The 16,353-nt window shown below is 48.2% G+C and overlaps 1 protein-coding gene across 3 annotated transcripts in view; it reads left to right on the plus strand.

Moving 5' to 3' along the window:
* The window catches only part of ndst2a (N-deacetylase/N-sulfotransferase (heparan glucosaminyl) 2a), a 544,670-nt gene that overhangs the window by 336,888 nt on the left and 191,429 nt on the right, over positions 1–16,353 (plus strand). For 2 of the 3 annotated variants that reach the window (XM_038782800.1, XM_038782799.1), the window contains exon 4: positions 6,440–6,524. The gene's annotated coding sequence lies outside the window, so the exon portion shown is untranslated. Of the gene's footprint in view, positions 1–6,439; positions 6,525–15,200; positions 15,487–16,353 lie in introns of those variants that run through there. The other variant, XM_038782801.1, reaches the window with a different exon arrangement.

Consider the following 16,353-nt stretch of genomic DNA (forward strand, 5'->3'; position numbering starts at 1 on the left):
CAAATGGATGGGAAATATGTGAATGATTATTGAGCTCACAATGAAAATGATGAGAAGAATGTTTTGAGTTTGCTTCTTTGCAAACAAGGTTCATGAATGTCTGTCCCAAGTTTCAGCCAATTGGAGAGAAACAGGTGAGTTGCTCTCAGGCAGGCTGTTGAGCTGTTGGGCTATGCCCCAGGTGAGTTGCTCTCAGGCAGGCTGTTGGGCTATGCCCCAGGTGAGTTGCTCTCAGGCAGGCTGTTGGGCTGTTGGGCTATGCCCCAGGTGAGTTGCTCTCAGGCAGGCTGTTGGGCTGTTGGGCTATGCCCCAGGTGAGTTGCTCTCAGGCAGGCTGTTGGGCTGTTGGGCTATGCCCCAGGTGAGTTGCTCTCAGGCAGGCTGTTGGGCTGTTGGGTTATGCCCCAGGTGAGTTGCTCTCAGGCAGGCTGTTGGGCTGTTGGGCTATGCCCCAGGTGAGTTGCTCTCAGGCAGGCTGTTGGGCTGTTGGGCTATGCCCCAGGTGAGTTGCTCTCAGGCAGGCTGTTGGGCTGTTGGGCTATGCCCCAGGTGAGTTGCTCTCAGGCAGGCTGTTGGGCTGTTGGGCTATGCCCCGAGTCCCAGACATTCACACAACGGGAATAGTTTTTACTCGTAGAACCTTGGGGAAATTTGAACATATCACATCTTCGCCTCCTAAATTCCTGACTAGTTTGTGAGACCTCGGCCCTTGTAATTGAACCCTTAGAGATCCGGTTGAAGAGGTAACTCTGTGGGAGCATATCAACAATTTCTGTGAGCAAAAGAGAATATCGGAGAACAAGCCACTAATAACTTTCGGTGTTGTTAAGAAAACACAGCGAATCTCAGGCTGGATGGGAAAAGGGATTGGTGGGTAAATTGAAACAGGTGATTATAAAACAGTCTTATTGGGTCCACATGTGGAGCACTGGGCTCAGTTTTTCAACTCTGTTCTTCAAAGGTGTGCATTCTGGCAGATGTTGTGTGGGACACGGTCTCAGGAAATACGATTTCCTTCCTAGTCAGTTTTCCTCCCTTCCTCTTGTGAAAGATGAATCCTTGCCGGGCACGGTTTAAAAGACCTTCGGTCAGCATGGCCGTTATTTACGCTGATGAACCAGGAGGCTGAGAGTGTGCTATTCAGCTGCAGATGGCATCACAGCTAAGTTCTATCTTGACCTTGGCAGAGATCCCTGTGTGCGCACTTCCAACATTATTCGGGAGATTTGAAATCTTTGTGTTCAATCCCTCGAGCCTGTTGGCGGATGGTCAGTGAATGGGGAACATTGTCGAATTTTATTTTCCATTGCGCCCCCCCACCCCCCCAAATGCCCAGCCACATCCCTGCATCAAAAGGTTCAGCTACTCGCTTCATTAATGCATTGAGCCATCAGGGTAGACCTGGGCGTGATGTTAAGTGACTGGCGGTCACCTGGTCTCGTCTCGAGATCCATCAGCAATCAGGACAGCGATAAGGGGAATGGGCGAGAAAGTGCCTTTTCATTCAAAGGATGTGGCCTTTTAACTGAGTGGTTTTTAGCTGCCGACTCCAACATGGTCTCCAACTCTGCCACCATAGCGCATGGTAGGGAATTCATGCCAAACATGTCCAACTGTGAGGTCTGAGATTTGCCGCAAGAGTTTTTTTTTTAAATGCCCGCTCTTTTTTAAGTTAGTTGAACATTGTTACAGCCAATTGTAGGACTGATGACAACTGTAAATCTGAGAAAAACCTTTTTCACCCAGCGAGTGGTTGGGGCCTGGAATGCACGGCCTGGAAGTGTGGTGGAGGAAGGTTCAATCGAGGTGTTCAAGAGGGCGTTAGATGATTATTTGGATAGAAACAATGTGCAGGGGCACTATGTCACGATGCTCGTTTGGAGAGCCGGGGAAGAGACGATGGGCCAAATGGCCTCCTCCTGCGCCGGAACGATTTTGTGCACTGCATCAAATAGCAGGCCGGCGAAGCGGACATTTTACAAAATGAAAAGGTTTCAGCAAACCTGCCGCTGGAGAAATTTAAAAAGAAACCATTAAGAGTCATGAGTGAATTTCATCTCTCATTCCTGGAGTTTCACATGCCAGGGGCGATGTTGGCTGGGAGAATGAATGGTGTGTCTGCTGAAGAATGTGAATGGTTTTTAAAAAACAAAAATGCAAAGAGTGACACTGCTTCCACCAGATTTGATTTGGTTGTCTTGCTTGAAAATCTCACCCAAGGGATTTCGCTTCTCGTGCGCTGGTCAACTTTCATGCACTATAGCAGGTAAAGGGCTGAAGTGGGTCCTGTTGGCCCCCCTACCCCCTTTTATAAACAAAACACTATCCTGTTACACGCTCGGTACTGCACAGTGTAATCAGAAAGACAACCGTTTCTCCTCCTCCAAATTGATCTTTTCAGGGCTAAATTTCGAGTTTATGCGCTTTCATCCAACTGTTCTTGGAATTAACCTCTGTCTCGCTTTGACACAAGCCCGGCTTGAAAGAAAATCACGGTGCGGTCGCGTCCTGCTATTGTTGCAAGTGAGCATCCGAAATTGGTCATTTCTCCAGACGCTTTGTATTATTAAACCCGTGTCTCTTCAGGTCGGGTATCAGAGTTTTAGTCTGAAAGGCAATACAGTCAGGGTCACAGATGTTGTACTTGATTAATCTTGTACCTTTTGAAGCTGATTTGCCGTTTGAGCGTTTCGCAGCAACACAAGTTGAGATCAAGGGCAACGGGACAAACCGTATGTGCCAAAGGAGGACCTGTAAATGGATCTTCAGTCTCTTTGTCAGGGTACAGAGTGACAGATCAAAGTTTGATATTTTCCCTTCCGCACATTTGCAGCATCATGCAAGTCCTCATTAATTCTTCTTGAGGCGCAGCAGTGGAAAATTGCTGCCCTTTGTTCACCTGTGGAGAAGAATATTGATTTGATGGTGAAATTCAGCATTTTTCTTGAGCTGTCTGACAGCTTGTTTTTCAAATGGGGGACTTGCTGATGAAAATGTGGCAGTTATTGAAACTGCGAGTTCCCTCTGCATTGTGCAATTCCAGTGTTTATTTTCACCTCCGCTCTCCGCCCCCCCCCCCCCCCCCCCCCCTCCAATCACCTCGCTGTTTGCGACAGACAAACTTTGATTCTTGTCTTTTTCAAGAAGCTATGGAATTGCTGTAAATCGTTAAAGAAAAAAAAATGAAAAAAATGAAAATCGCTTATTGTCACGAGTAGGCTTCAATGAAGTTACTGTGAAAAGCCCCTAGTCGCCACATTCCGGCGCCTGTTCGGGGAGGCTGGTACGGGAATCGAACCGTGCTGCTGGCCTGCTTGGTCTGCTTTAAAAACCAGCGATTTAGCCCACTGTGCTAAACCTGAGTTAGTTCCGCTCAACCTTCTGAAACCTTGGGGGTTGGCAAGAGTTGAGCTCCTTCATGCACACTTGATGCAGTTGTCTCAATTCAGCTCTTCGGAATAAACACTGGTGGGAACGAGTGTGGGATTCCCTCTTTTGTTTCCCCCAGGGAATCTTGCCTGTCAAGATTTTGGGATTATTCTGGTGAACTTCCGTTGCAACCTCGCTGTGGCAAATATGTGCCGCCTTAGGTAAGGGAGCCAAAACTGTACCCAATACTCCCAGGTGTTTCTCACCCAAGGCTCTGTTCAACTGCAGTAAGACACCTTTACACCTGCACTCTGTTCTGACCTCTGAATGCCAGAACATACACCCATTCTATCCCACTCTGTGTAAAAGAAATTCATAGTGGCTCTATTTCGAATAAAGGCAGGGGAGTTTTCCAGGTGTCCCAGTCAATGTTTACCCCTCAACATTCATTGTGGAAAAACAAATGATCTGGTCATTGTGAGATACATGTTGGAGGAGATTTCTGTGCCCCAGTCAGCCACCACATTTTGTACACTGCTGTTTAGCAAGGGATCCACTGCACTCCCAGTGGCGCTGTCGCAGCTTTTTATATCCACTTGTAGGGGGCAGAATGGGGCCTCGGTTTAATGGCTCATAAAGGGGCAGCACCGTCAACCAGGCAGCACTCCCTCTGTGCCGGCACTGGAGTGTTAGCCGACATTCTGGGCTCAGGTCTCCAGAGTGGGGATCAAACCCACAACGTTCTGACTCCCACGGTGAGAGTGTTCAACGCCAAGCTGCATGTTTGATCACCAGTTTGAAAAACCTGCATTATGTTCACAGTTGGCAGTTCCTGGACATATATTGATCTGGGTTTGAAATTACTTTCAACATTCAGAGTCTTTGCTTGTGTTTGCTTTCATCAGCTGTATTGTCAAATCTAAAATGGACAACGCTGTTTCCAATGGGGAATATACTTTGTGCTCGCCAACTTGCATTCCTGCAGCACCTTTTAACGTAGTAAAATGCCCCAAAGGGCTTCAGAAGATTGTTACGAAACAAGAGTTGACACTGAACCACGTAAAGAAGTATTCGGGAGATAGCCAAAAATTCAGAGCCAGAGCATCCTAAAGGCGTGGAGAGGTAACGAGTCAGCATGGTAGCATCGTGGATAGCACTGTGGCTTCAGAGCACCAGGGTCCTAGGTTCGATTCCCCGCTGGGTCACTGTCTGTGCGGAGTCTGCACGTTCTCCCTGTGTCTGCGTGGGTTTCCTCCGGGTGCTCCGGTTTCCTCCCACAGTCCAAAGACGTGCAGGTTAGGTGGATTGGCCATTCTAAATTGCCCTCAGTGTCCAAAACGTTTAGGAGGGATTATTGGGTTACGGGGATAGGGTGGAAGTGAGGGCTTAAGTGGATCGGTGCAGACTTGATGGGCTGAATGGCCTCCTTCTGCACTGTATGTTCTAATGAGGCAAATAAATCCAGGGAAGGAATTCCCAAGGTTAGCGCCTTGGCAACGGAAGGCACGGCCACCTGTGGGGAGAAACTAAAATTAGGGATATGCAAGGAACCAGATTTGGAGCCACAAAGCTGCCAGCAGGTAAAGCCAGATTGTGAACGGGAGCTTAAGAAAACCCACTGCTCCCTCTTTACACCACTAAAATCAAAACTGCAAACACTGGAAATGCATGGCAGGCTGGTCAGGGGGCAGGGGGCAGGGAGGAAAGCAGCCAGGCTAATGTTCTGGAGGTTGGCGTCACACTGCATGGACTGCAGCATTTCCACTGCTTGTGTTTCAGATCTCCAGCCTGAAAACTTTGAAACACGGCAGCACCGTGGCATAGTGGTTAGCGCAGTTGCTTCACAGCTCCAGGGTCACAGGTTCGGTTCCCGCATGGTAGCAGTTCTAGGACTTGAATCCAGAGATCCTCCCACAGTCTAAGGGTATGCAGTTTAGGTGGATTGGCCATGCTAAATTGCCCCTTTGTGTCCTGGGATGTACAAGTTGGGTGGGGTTATAGGGATGGGGTGGGGGGAGGGTGGTTGACCTGGACAGGGTGCTTTTTGGAGAGTCGGTGAATACTCGATGGGCCGAATGGCCTCCTGCACTGTCGGTATTCTATGATATATAAATATGTGCTTGTTTTCACCGATGCATGTGGAACAACTTAATCTTCAGTTTAGTGGTTGAACCAAAATTAATATTCACATGGAATTAAGCACTTCAATAATTTGAAACACAGCAGCACGGTAACATAGTGGTTTCACAGTTGCTTCACAGCTCCAGGGTCCCAGGTTCGATTCCCGGCTGGGTTAGCTGTCTGTGCGGAGTCTGCATGTTCTCCCCGGGTTTCCTCTGGGTGCTCCGGTTTCCTCCCACGGTCCAAAGATGGGCGGGTTTGGTGGATTGGCCATGTTTAATTGCCCTTAGTGTCCAAAAAAGGATAAGTGGGGGTTACTGGAGGGCAGCACGGTGGCCTAGTGGTTAGCACAACCGCCTCACGGCGCCGAGGTCCCAGGTTCGATCCCGGCTCTGGGTCACTGTCCGTGTGGAGTTTGCACATTCTCCCCGTGTCTGCGTGGGTTTCGCACCCACAACCCAAAAATGTGCAGAGTAGGTGGATTGGCCATGCTAAATTGCCCCTTAATTGGAAAACATAATTGGGTAATCTAAATTTTAAAAAAAAAGTGGGGGTTATTGGGTTACGGGGATAGGGGAGATAACATGGGCTTGAGTAGGGTGGTCTTTGTAAGGGCCAGTGCAGACGCGATGGGTTGAATGGCCTCCGTCTGCACTGTATGTTCTATGATTCTACTGGTGTAGCACAGGTCTCGGTGCCCTCCCATTCCTCGCAGCCCTGGAGCAGCTACTGTAATCACTGAGCCCTCAGTAAATGCCTTCAACATTCACTGCATGGCAACCTTGCAAAGAGTTAACTTTAAATTGGTTGGAGTTGCCTTTAATATTTAACGGAGTTATTGCCGCAAGAGCAGGCGCGTGTTGCTGAGGCTTTTCCAAACAGATATTTGATAACATTCGGGAGTTATTAACTTTGCTAATCCACGGGTTCTTTGCATTTTTTTTTGCAGCCACAGGAAGGGCACTCTTACCTGGAAGAGTTCTTTGTCGATCCGCAACACCTGTGGTGCTGTCTACCCTCAGGCGTCAAATTAGGTGGGTTATGTATGGCTAGATTCCTTCTTTCTGCACCCCCCCCCCCTCCCCCACCCATAACTAATGTGATCAGATTTGCAAATTGCATTGATGCACTGGTGAGTTTAGAAGTCAGCCTGACGGATGGGATGATTTAAAAGGATTTCTGTCGAGGCTTGTAATGGGGAGGTGCTTCCACCCAGAAGGACTTTTGCACTCAACAAATGGGTTTCTATTTGTTGAGAGGCCCTCTCGCTCTGTGCATGTGAATTTCTAGAGATGTGTTAGTGTCTTATTCACGGTAGAATAAGGATTTCTTTCTCCCCCCCCCCCCCCCCCCCCTCGACTTTTACTGTGATCGGCGGTTGGCTGGGTGAGGGTTATGTCTGTGGCAGCGGGCTCGGTGTCTGAAGTGCTGAAAGTCAGGAAAAGTCTGGTAGCGGGCTGCACCGGGCTGCACCGGGAGAGGGCTTGTCCTCGCGAGCTACAGTGCTCATCCAGATAAAGCCTTAACTTCCTGTTCAGGGAAGAATAGATACAATGAAGAGTGCCGAGAGTCACAATTTCGAGCTTTTCTAAAAAAAAAAGGGGGTTGTTGGGCAAGCTGTCACGTGTCTTTGAAGCATGTCTAACTGAAGTTGTATAGGCTGTTTGGTGGACATGGACCTGACAAACTGGCTTTCATGTCAATCTTCAGATAACTACACCTGCCTTTATATTTTAAAAATTATTTTATGGGATGTGAGAGTCACTGGCTGGGCTAGCTTTCATTGTCCATCTTTAACTGCCCTTGATGAGTCAGCTTCTTGAACCGATGTAGTCGATGTGGTGTAGGTAGTGACGGCAGTGCAATTCGATTATGAGCTCCAGGTTTTTGACCGAGTGATAAGAGTGGGAAAGGCGATACAGTTCCATGTCAGTATGGTGTGTTGCATGGGAACCTGTAGGTGGTGGCGTTCCTACGCTAGCCCTTGTCCTTCTAGGTAGTCAAGGTCATTTGTCGGTTTGAAAGGCGATGTCAAAAGAGCCTTGATGAGTTGCTACAGTGCATCTTGGAGATGGTAGACACCGCTGCCACGGTGCGTCGGTGGTGGGGGGGGGAATGTTTGTAGATGGGTGCCAATCACGGCCTGTTTTGGCCTAGATGGTGTCGAGCTTCTTGAGTGTTGTTGGAGCTGCACTCACACTCAGGCAAGCGGAGAGTATTCTGTCACCCTCCTAACTTGCAAAGTGATTGGTTATATTTTTGTCTGATTCTGACAGGGAGGAATGTTAACAGCCAAATGAAGGAAGACCTGAGATTTTAGTTTTAGGTGTCAGAAATCCTCCCCTGTTAAGGAAGGAGGCAGTTCAATAGCAGTGAACATTTTGTGGCATTTACATAAGAATGCTTAGATGTTCTGAAAATAAAGAAGACTCGATGTCTGTCCCAAATATATGAAACAGAAAACTTGCACGTAATTTTCCTTTTCCCTGGTTTGTGACTTTTTGCATACTGCCTTATCTTTGTTGACATTTAAGATTCAGTGTGTTGTTTGTCTCCTATCACTTGGGGTCCCTGCACTTTAAACTGGAAACACATTTTCGAAGCTGATAGATTTTGACGTGCTGAATGCAAACTGCTTGCTGCAGTGTGAAGGTAACTGGAAGAGACAGATTGTGCGTGATTGGCAGCTACTGCTGTGCCTTCTGCGAGCTGCAAGCAGACGCCTGGATTTTAATAGTCTGTTCAGTAAAGAAATCACTCGTACTCCACAATTCAAATGTTGCTCTGTGCATTTCTCCTTTGTTGAAGGAGGAACTTCCGTTAGATTTGTAGGGGCTACACGCTGAACATCATTGGATGAGATGGTTAGACCGGGTCAGATCTATGGAAGACCCAAATATAAAAACAAAAGAACTAGGAGCAGGAGTAGGCCATCTGGCCCTTCGAGCCTGCTCTGCCATTCATGGCTGATCTTTTGTGGACTCAGCTCCACTTTCCCGCCCGAACACCATAACCCTTAATCCCTTTATTCTTCAAAAAGCTATCTATCTTTATCTTGAAATCATTTAATGAAGGAGCCTCAACTGCTTCACTGGGCAGGGAATTCCATACATTCACAACCCTTTGGGTGAAAAATTTCCTTCTAAACTCAGTCCTAAATCTACTTCCCCTTTATTTTGAGGCTATGCCCCCTAGTTCTGCTTTCACCCGCCAGTGGAAACAGCCTCCCCGCATCTATCCTATCTGTTCCCTTCATAATTTTATATGTTTCTATAAAATCCCCCCCCCCATCCTTCTAAATTCCAACGAGTACAGTCTCCATAGTCCAGGTGTGGCCTCACTAACACCTTATACAGTTGCAGCATAACCTCCCCAGTCTTAAACTCCATCCCTCTCGCAATGAAGGACAAAATTCCATTTGCTTTCTTAATCACCTGTTGCACCTGTAAACCAACTTTTCGCTTTACCGCTCATCTTCGTGTCATCTGCAAATTTGGACACTTTGCCCTTGTTCCCCAACTCCAAATCATCTATGTAAATTGTGAACAATTATGTGCCAACCCTGATCCCTGAGGGACACCAATAGCTACTGATTGCCAACCAGAACAACACCCATTAATCCCCACTCTTTGCTTTCTATTAATTAACCAATCCTCGATCCATGCTACTACTCTACCCTTAACACCATGCAATTTTATCTTATGCAGCAACCTTTTGTGTGGCACCTTGTCAAAAGCTTTCTGGAAATCCAGATATACCACATCCATTGGCTCCCCGTTATCTACCACACTGGTAATGTTCTAAAAAAATTTCCAGAAATTAGTTAGGCATGACCTGCCCTTTATGAACCCATGCTGTGTCTGTCTAATGGGACAATTTCCATCCAGATGCCTCACTATTTCTTCCTTGATGATATATTCCAACATCTTCCCTACTACCGAAGTTAGGCTAACTAGCCTATAATTACCCGCTTTCTGCCTACCTCCTTTTTAAAGTGGTGTCACGTTTGTTAATTTCCAATCCGTCGGGACCACCCCAGAGTCTAGTGAATTTTGGTCAAATATGAGGGTGTGTTGTTGAGGATGTGTTGAGGAAGGAATTTAATCACGTCATCAAGACGAAAAATGGGTGACCTGGAGCTGGAAGTTAAAGTTGATATTTTTTCCCGAACAACCTTTCTTCCTCTGTCTGTAAAACTACAGCAGATTAGCCAGTGGCTGATCGCATTTGCTGCTTGTGGGGCCTCGATGTGTGTGAACAGGCTGCGAGAATGACAGCAATGGTGCCTCAGAAGCCCCTGGTTGGCGGTGAAGAACTTAGAGAATTTACAGTGGAGAAGGAGGCCATTCAGCCCATCGAGTCTGCACTGGCTCTTGGAAAGAGCACCTTACCTAATCCCACACCTCCTCCCCATAACCCAGTAACCACCCAATTCAAAGGGCAATTTTGGACACTAAGGGCAATTTAGCATGGCCAATCCACCTAACTTGCACATCTTTGGACTGTGGGAGGAAATCGGAGGAAACCCACGCAGACACGGGGAGAACGTGCAGACTCCGCACAGACAGTGACAGCGACTTGGGATAACTCTGCGAGGTTGTGAACTGTGTTGCATTGGCGCAGCTCTTATCTCACTGGGTGATTTTATGTTCTGACACAGTGCACTGATGCCCCCACGCATTCCCCCTGTACAGCTAGCCTCGGGAAATGAATGTAGTTTCCGTGTGGGAGAGGTGGGTTTGTGCGGCTGCACACGGTTTGGAGTTTCGTTCCTTTGGAGACCGCGGTGGTCAGCTGGACATCTCTATGTCAGCAGTTAGCGGTAATGACGTGAATTACTAAGGGCTGGTTTAGCTCACTGGGCTAAATCGCTGGCTTTTAAAGCAGACCAAGCAGGCCAGCAGCAGGGTTCGATTCCCGTACCAGCCTCCCCGGACAGGCGCCGGAATGTGGCGACTAGGGGCTTTTCACAGTAACTTCATTGAAGCCTACTCGTGACAATAAGCAATGTTCATTTTCGAATTAAGAATTCTTCCTTGACTGGTGAAGATGGTAATTGTAGGGCTGTAATCACCACCTCAGCAGAACTGAACTCCAAACATGCGTTACAAATATTGTCGGGCTCTACCATGAAGAAGTCGGTTAGCTCCGTTGGCTGGACAGCCGGTTTGTGATGTGGAGCGATGCCAACAGCGTGGGTTCAATTCCCGTACATGCTGAGGTCACCATGAAGCCTTCTCAACTTGTCCCTCGGTTAACCTTCAGGTTAAATCGCCACCAGTCAGCTCTCTCTCGCAGGGAAGAGCAGCCTATGGTCCTCTGGGACTGTGGCAACTTTCACATAGCCATAGCAGTGCCCTGTGACAGAAGGAGGGGGTTATTTACAGCTGCCGATCCTCACCCAGTAACTTAACCCAGCCACCCAGAGATGGGAGACGGTGGCATAGTGGTGCTGCCACTGGACTAGTAATCCAGAGGTGCAGGCTAATGTTCCGGGGGCACAGGGTTCCGATCTCACCATGGAGGAAACTAAATTCAATTCTTAAACCCGTAATCTAAAGCTAGACCATGAAACTATCATTGATTGTTGCAATTCCCGATGGGGGGAAGGAAATTTCCCATCCACGGTCTGATAACTCCAGACACACCAAAATGCTGTTGATTCTTAACTGCCTTCTAAGGATGGCCGAGGAAACCACCCAGTTAAGGGTGGCCTTGCCAGTGACACGCACATATCGGGCGGCACGGTAGATCTGTTGCTTCACAGCGCCAGAGCCCCAGGTTCAATTCCCAGCTTGGGTCACCGTCTGTGCGGCGTCTGTATGTTCTCCCCGTGTCTGCGTAGGTTTCCTCCGGGCGCTCCGGTTTCCTCCCACAAGTCCCGAAAGATGTGCTTGTTAGGTGAATTGGACATTCTGAATTATCCCTCAGTGTACCCGAACAGGCGCCGGAATGTGGCGACTAGGGGATTTTCACAGTAACTTCATTAGTGTTAATGTCAGCCTACTTGTGACAATAAAGATCATTATATTAATTGTCCAAGATGTTCCTGGTGTATTTGTGTTTGTTTGGTAATCGGATTTAATTGGAAGTTTGGGGTTTGTTTGTTTTTTGACGCTGTCAGAAACCAAGGGGTTAATGATCAATTAGAGCAGGCGTTACCTGTAGCTACAAGCCAGGCCATGAAATCCAGCATCAATGCCAGGGAATGCATCTGGAGTCCCCTCGGGGCAAGAACAGCTTATTGCCATGGTTACAGAGTAGCATTGTGGTCTGGTTCCATCAGCTGGTCACCCTTGGGGGTGGGTGGGTCAGTAGGTCAGTACTATTGAAAGCTGGGCAGGGAGGTCAGTGGACAAAAGGGTTCTTAAACTGCCTTCGCTGTCAGAGTGAAGCTGAAGGGTACAGACAGGGCCTGACACACCCAGTGCAGCCTCTTCTCCCAGAGAAGTAGTACAGATTCTCCTGCACCTTGGAGACTCACCGGCTGGCTATTTGTTTTATTTTTGAGGGATTTGGTCAGTACCACCTCCTCTCCCTTCGCATTACCGGGGGTGGAAGAGGAACAGGAATGGAACAGAATACTTCAGAGGATTTGCCTGGAGTTGCTTCTCCGAGTTAATGACAGGTTTGCCAGTCAGTTCCACCAGTCTGTCCTGTTTGGTTTTTTTGGTTGTTGATCGCTCGTTGAGGCTCGAGAACGGTTCTGCTGCTTCTGATCAGCAGTCGTGGATGGAGACCATCGCTCTGCCCTGCAGTTAAATCACTTTGGCTTGTGTTTCTGCCTCTTCCTCCCCAGCCATTAACATGCAAATCAGCCTGAGCACAGGCTTTGCTTAAAGTGAAATGAAGTTTACATCGAAGGGCCAGGAGCTAATGGGAACTATTTTAAAAAAAACATCTAAACAGAGTTCCACAACAAAAACAGAACATGCAGGGCTATCTCAGTGAGTTTCAGACGCCAGAATCCACAGTCATTTGCTTTCAAACAGAATTAAACTGTGTGTGTCTGTGTCTGGGTGTGTGAGTCTATGTGTGTTGTGGTGTGTCTGGGTGTGTGGCTGCCTGACTGTGTGTATCTGACTGTGTGTGTGTTTGTGTGCGTCTATGTGTCTGGGTGTGTGTGTGTGTGTGTCTCTGGGTGTGTGTGTGTGTCTCTGTGTGTGTATCTGGGTATCTGTGTGAGTCTGTCTGACTGCATCTGTGTGTGTGTGCCTGGGGGTTGTGTTTGTCTGGGTGTGTGTGTGTCTATGTGTGTGTGTATCTGGTTATCTGTGTGTGTGTCTGACTGCATGTGTGTGTGTGTGTCTATGTGTGTGTAAATGGGTGTCTGTGTGTGTGTCTGTCTGTCTGACTGTGTGTGTATGTGTATCTGGGTGTCTGTGTGTGTGTCTGTCTGACTATCTGTGTGTGTATGTGTATCTGGGTGTCTGTGTGTGTGTCTGTCTGACTATCTGTGTGTGTGTGTCTGTCTGACTGCATCTGTGTGTGTGTATCTGGGTGTCTGTGTGTGTGTGTCTGACTATCAGTGTGTGTGTATCTGGGTGTCTGTCTGACTATCTGTGTGTGTGTGTCTGACTATCAGTGTGTGTGTATCTGGGTGTCTGTCTGACTATCTGTGTGTGTGTGTATCTGGGTGTCTGTGTGACTATCTGTGTGTGTGTGTGTGTATCTGGGTGTCTGTGTGACTATCTGTGTGTGTGTGTATCTGGGTGTCTGTGTGTCTGACTGTGTGTGTGTGTGTGTATCTGGGTGTCTGTGTGTCTGACTGTGTGTGTGTGTGTATCTGGGTGTCTGTGTGTCTGACTGTATGTGTGTGTGTGTGTATCTGGGTGTCTGTGTGACTGTCTGTGTGTGTGTATCTGGGTGTCTGTGTGACTGTCTGTGTGTGTGTATCTGGGTGTCTGTGTGTCTGACTGTATGTGTGTGTGTATCTGGGTGTCTGTGTGTCTGACTGTATGTGTGTGTGTGTGTATCTGGGTGTCTGTGTGTCTGACTGTATGTGTGTGTGTATCTGGGTGTCTGTGTGTCTGACTGTATGTGTGTGTGTGTGTATCTGGGTGTCTGTGTGTCTGTCTGTGTGTGTGTATCTGGGTGTCTGTGTGTCTGACTGTATGTGTGTGTGTATCTGGGTGTCTGTGTGTCTGACTGTGTGTGTGTGTGTGTGTGTATCTGGGTGTCTGTGTGTCTGACTGTATGTGTGTGTGTGTATCTGGGTGTCTGTGTGTCTGACTGTATGTGTGTGTGTGTGTATCTGGGTGTCTGTGTGTGAGTATCTGGGTGTCTGTGTGACTGTGTGTGTGTATCTGGGTGTCTGTGTGTGTGACTATCTGTGTGTGTGTATCTGGGTGTCTGTGTGTCTGACTGTATGTGTGTGTGTGTATCTGGGTGTCTGTGTGTCTGACTGTATGTGTGTGTGTGCATCTGGGTGTCTGTGTGTCTGACTGTATATGTGTGTGTGTATCTGGGTGTCTGTGTGACTATCTGTGTGTGTATCTGGGTGTCTGTGTGACTATCTGTGTGTGTGTGTCTGTGTGTCTGACTGTGTGTGTGTGTGTATCTGGGTGCCTGTGTGACTATCTGTGTGTGTATCTGGGTGTCTGTGTGACTATCTGTGTGTGTGTATCTGGGTGTCTGTGTGACTGTATGTGTGTATCCGGGTGTCTGTGTGTGTGACTATCTGTGTGTGTGTATCTGTGTGTCTGACTGTATGTGTGTGTGTGCATCTGGGTGTCTGTGTGTCTGACTGTATATGTGTGTGTGTATCTGGGTGTCTGTGTGACTATCTGTATGTGTATCTGGGTGTCTGTGTGACTATCTGTGTGTGTGTGTCTGTGTGTCTGACTATCTGTGTGTGTGTGTATCTGGGTGCCTGTGTGACTATCTGTGTGTGTATCTGGGTGTCTGTGTGACTATCTGTGTGTGTGTGTCTGTGTGTCTGACTATCTGTGTGTGTGTGTATCTGGGTGCCTGTGTGACTATCTGTGTGTGTATCTGGGTGTCTGTGTGACTATCTGTGTGTGTGTATCTGGGTGTCTGTGTGTCTGACTGTATCTGTGTGTGTGTGTGTGTGTGTGCCATCTTTGCAGTGAGGGGAGTAAAACTGTTTGTTTGTGTCAGCTAGTCTCGCTGAAAGATAAAAGGTTTGTGACTCTGCCAGAATGCTGAGTGGTGTTTACAACGACGGGACAAGCCACGTTGGCTGTTTTCCCAAGAAATATGTGAACACACAAAAAACAAAATCTTCACCCCCTGACAAAGTCAGGTACCAGAAATTTGGTGCAATTGAAAAGAAAAAACAGGAACAGATTCTTTGCTCCAGTTGTGTGTCTGTGTGTGTGTCTGTGTGTGTGTGTCTGTGTGTGTGTGTCTGTGTCTGTGTGTGTGTGTCTGTGTCTGTGTGTGTGTGTTTGCTGAAGCCTCGCTGTGTGGAGAGACGTCCCTGTGCATGTCTCAAAAACAAATGTGCAGTGAGAAATGTGACTGCTGCACAGTTTAGCGCGGGGAGCAGGGCGTAGTAAAGCTCGCCGTACACATTGTTGTGGCTGATTCATGCTGCCAGAGTGTAGCGTCGCCTGGGTCTAAAGGGTCAGAACCCGCCTCCCCCATCCCCCCCCCATCCAACAGGATGACTTCACGTGGTTGGTATGTGCGAGATTAGTGTCAGTTTTATAAGCTCTTTTTTTTTTCCGCGAGCTGGTCTCGGCAGCTGCGTGTAAAATAATAATAGTGATAATTGGCAAAGACCTTGCTGGGTCTGTCTGTGCCTCCCTGCTCGTGGCCAGGTGGAGGCTGGTGGCTCTTGACCGCCCCCCCCCCCTCTCCCCTTTACTGCTCTCACGGAATGGATGTACTTTCTCTTTGTGCCTTTGCTGTGGCTTTGATGCTCATTCACCAAGAGGAGGAGGTTGGAAAATGAGCTTGAGCGGAGCTCTGGGGAGAGGAAGGGGGAGCTTGTGTGGCTGTGATCTGCCCAACTGATACTTGGCACGGACGGTAAGTCGGGTCGACCTGAGGGGCTGCTTTCTGAGTTACAATGCACGCACGGCATTTGGGGGATGCTTATTTATTTTTGGACGTGCTCTGTGAAAGATTGGGGGTGTATTGCTTTTCCCCATTTCTTTTCCTGCCTGTTCCACATTGATCTGCAGTCGGTCACTTCATGGCTTCAGTCGGTGACCCTGTGCCTCGTTCGGGCTGACATGGGTCAGCTAGCTGTGCTGTTCGGTTGCTGCTGAAGGGACTGCCTGTTTTGTCCCTTGATGAAAATGAAATGAAAATCGCTTATTGTCACAAGTTGGCTTCAAATGAAGTTACTGTGAAAAGCCCCTAGTCGCCACATTCCGGCGCCTGTCCGGGGAGGCTGGTACGGGAATTGAACCGTGCTGCTGGCCTGCTTTAAAAGCCAGCTATTTAGCCCTGTGAGCTAAACCAGCCCCTATGCAGGGAGATCTGACAGCACTGCTGACTTTATTGCGACTACTGCATGGCAAGACTGGACTGCCTCCCCGCATTCCTCATGTGCATTTAACTCATTACGAGCTGGGAGATTCTTTGCCAGCACTTGATTTGTAACTTTCTGTTTTACCAGCTCAGGTTTCTACCCCAGATTCACCACCACATCCCCGAGCTCTCTTTCCTTTATCATCTGGTCGCCTTTTGTTTTCCAAAGGCTGGTTGTGGGGGGGGGGTGGAGCATTGTCGATCAGCATGCCAGGTGTGAAGGTGCAGCCTTCCAGGAAATCAGCCTGAGAGCTATTTATTTACACTGTGCAGGCACCCTGATAAGTGTGAGGCGATTCATTTTGGTAGGAAAAATTTGAATGCGGATTACAGGGTCAACGGCAGGGTTCTGAGGAATGT

Source organism: Scyliorhinus canicula, chromosome 22 (assembly GCF_902713615.1).
Source record: "Scyliorhinus canicula chromosome 22, sScyCan1.1, whole genome shotgun sequence".
NCBI lineage: Eukaryota > Metazoa > Chordata > Chondrichthyes > Carcharhiniformes > Scyliorhinidae > Scyliorhinus > Scyliorhinus canicula.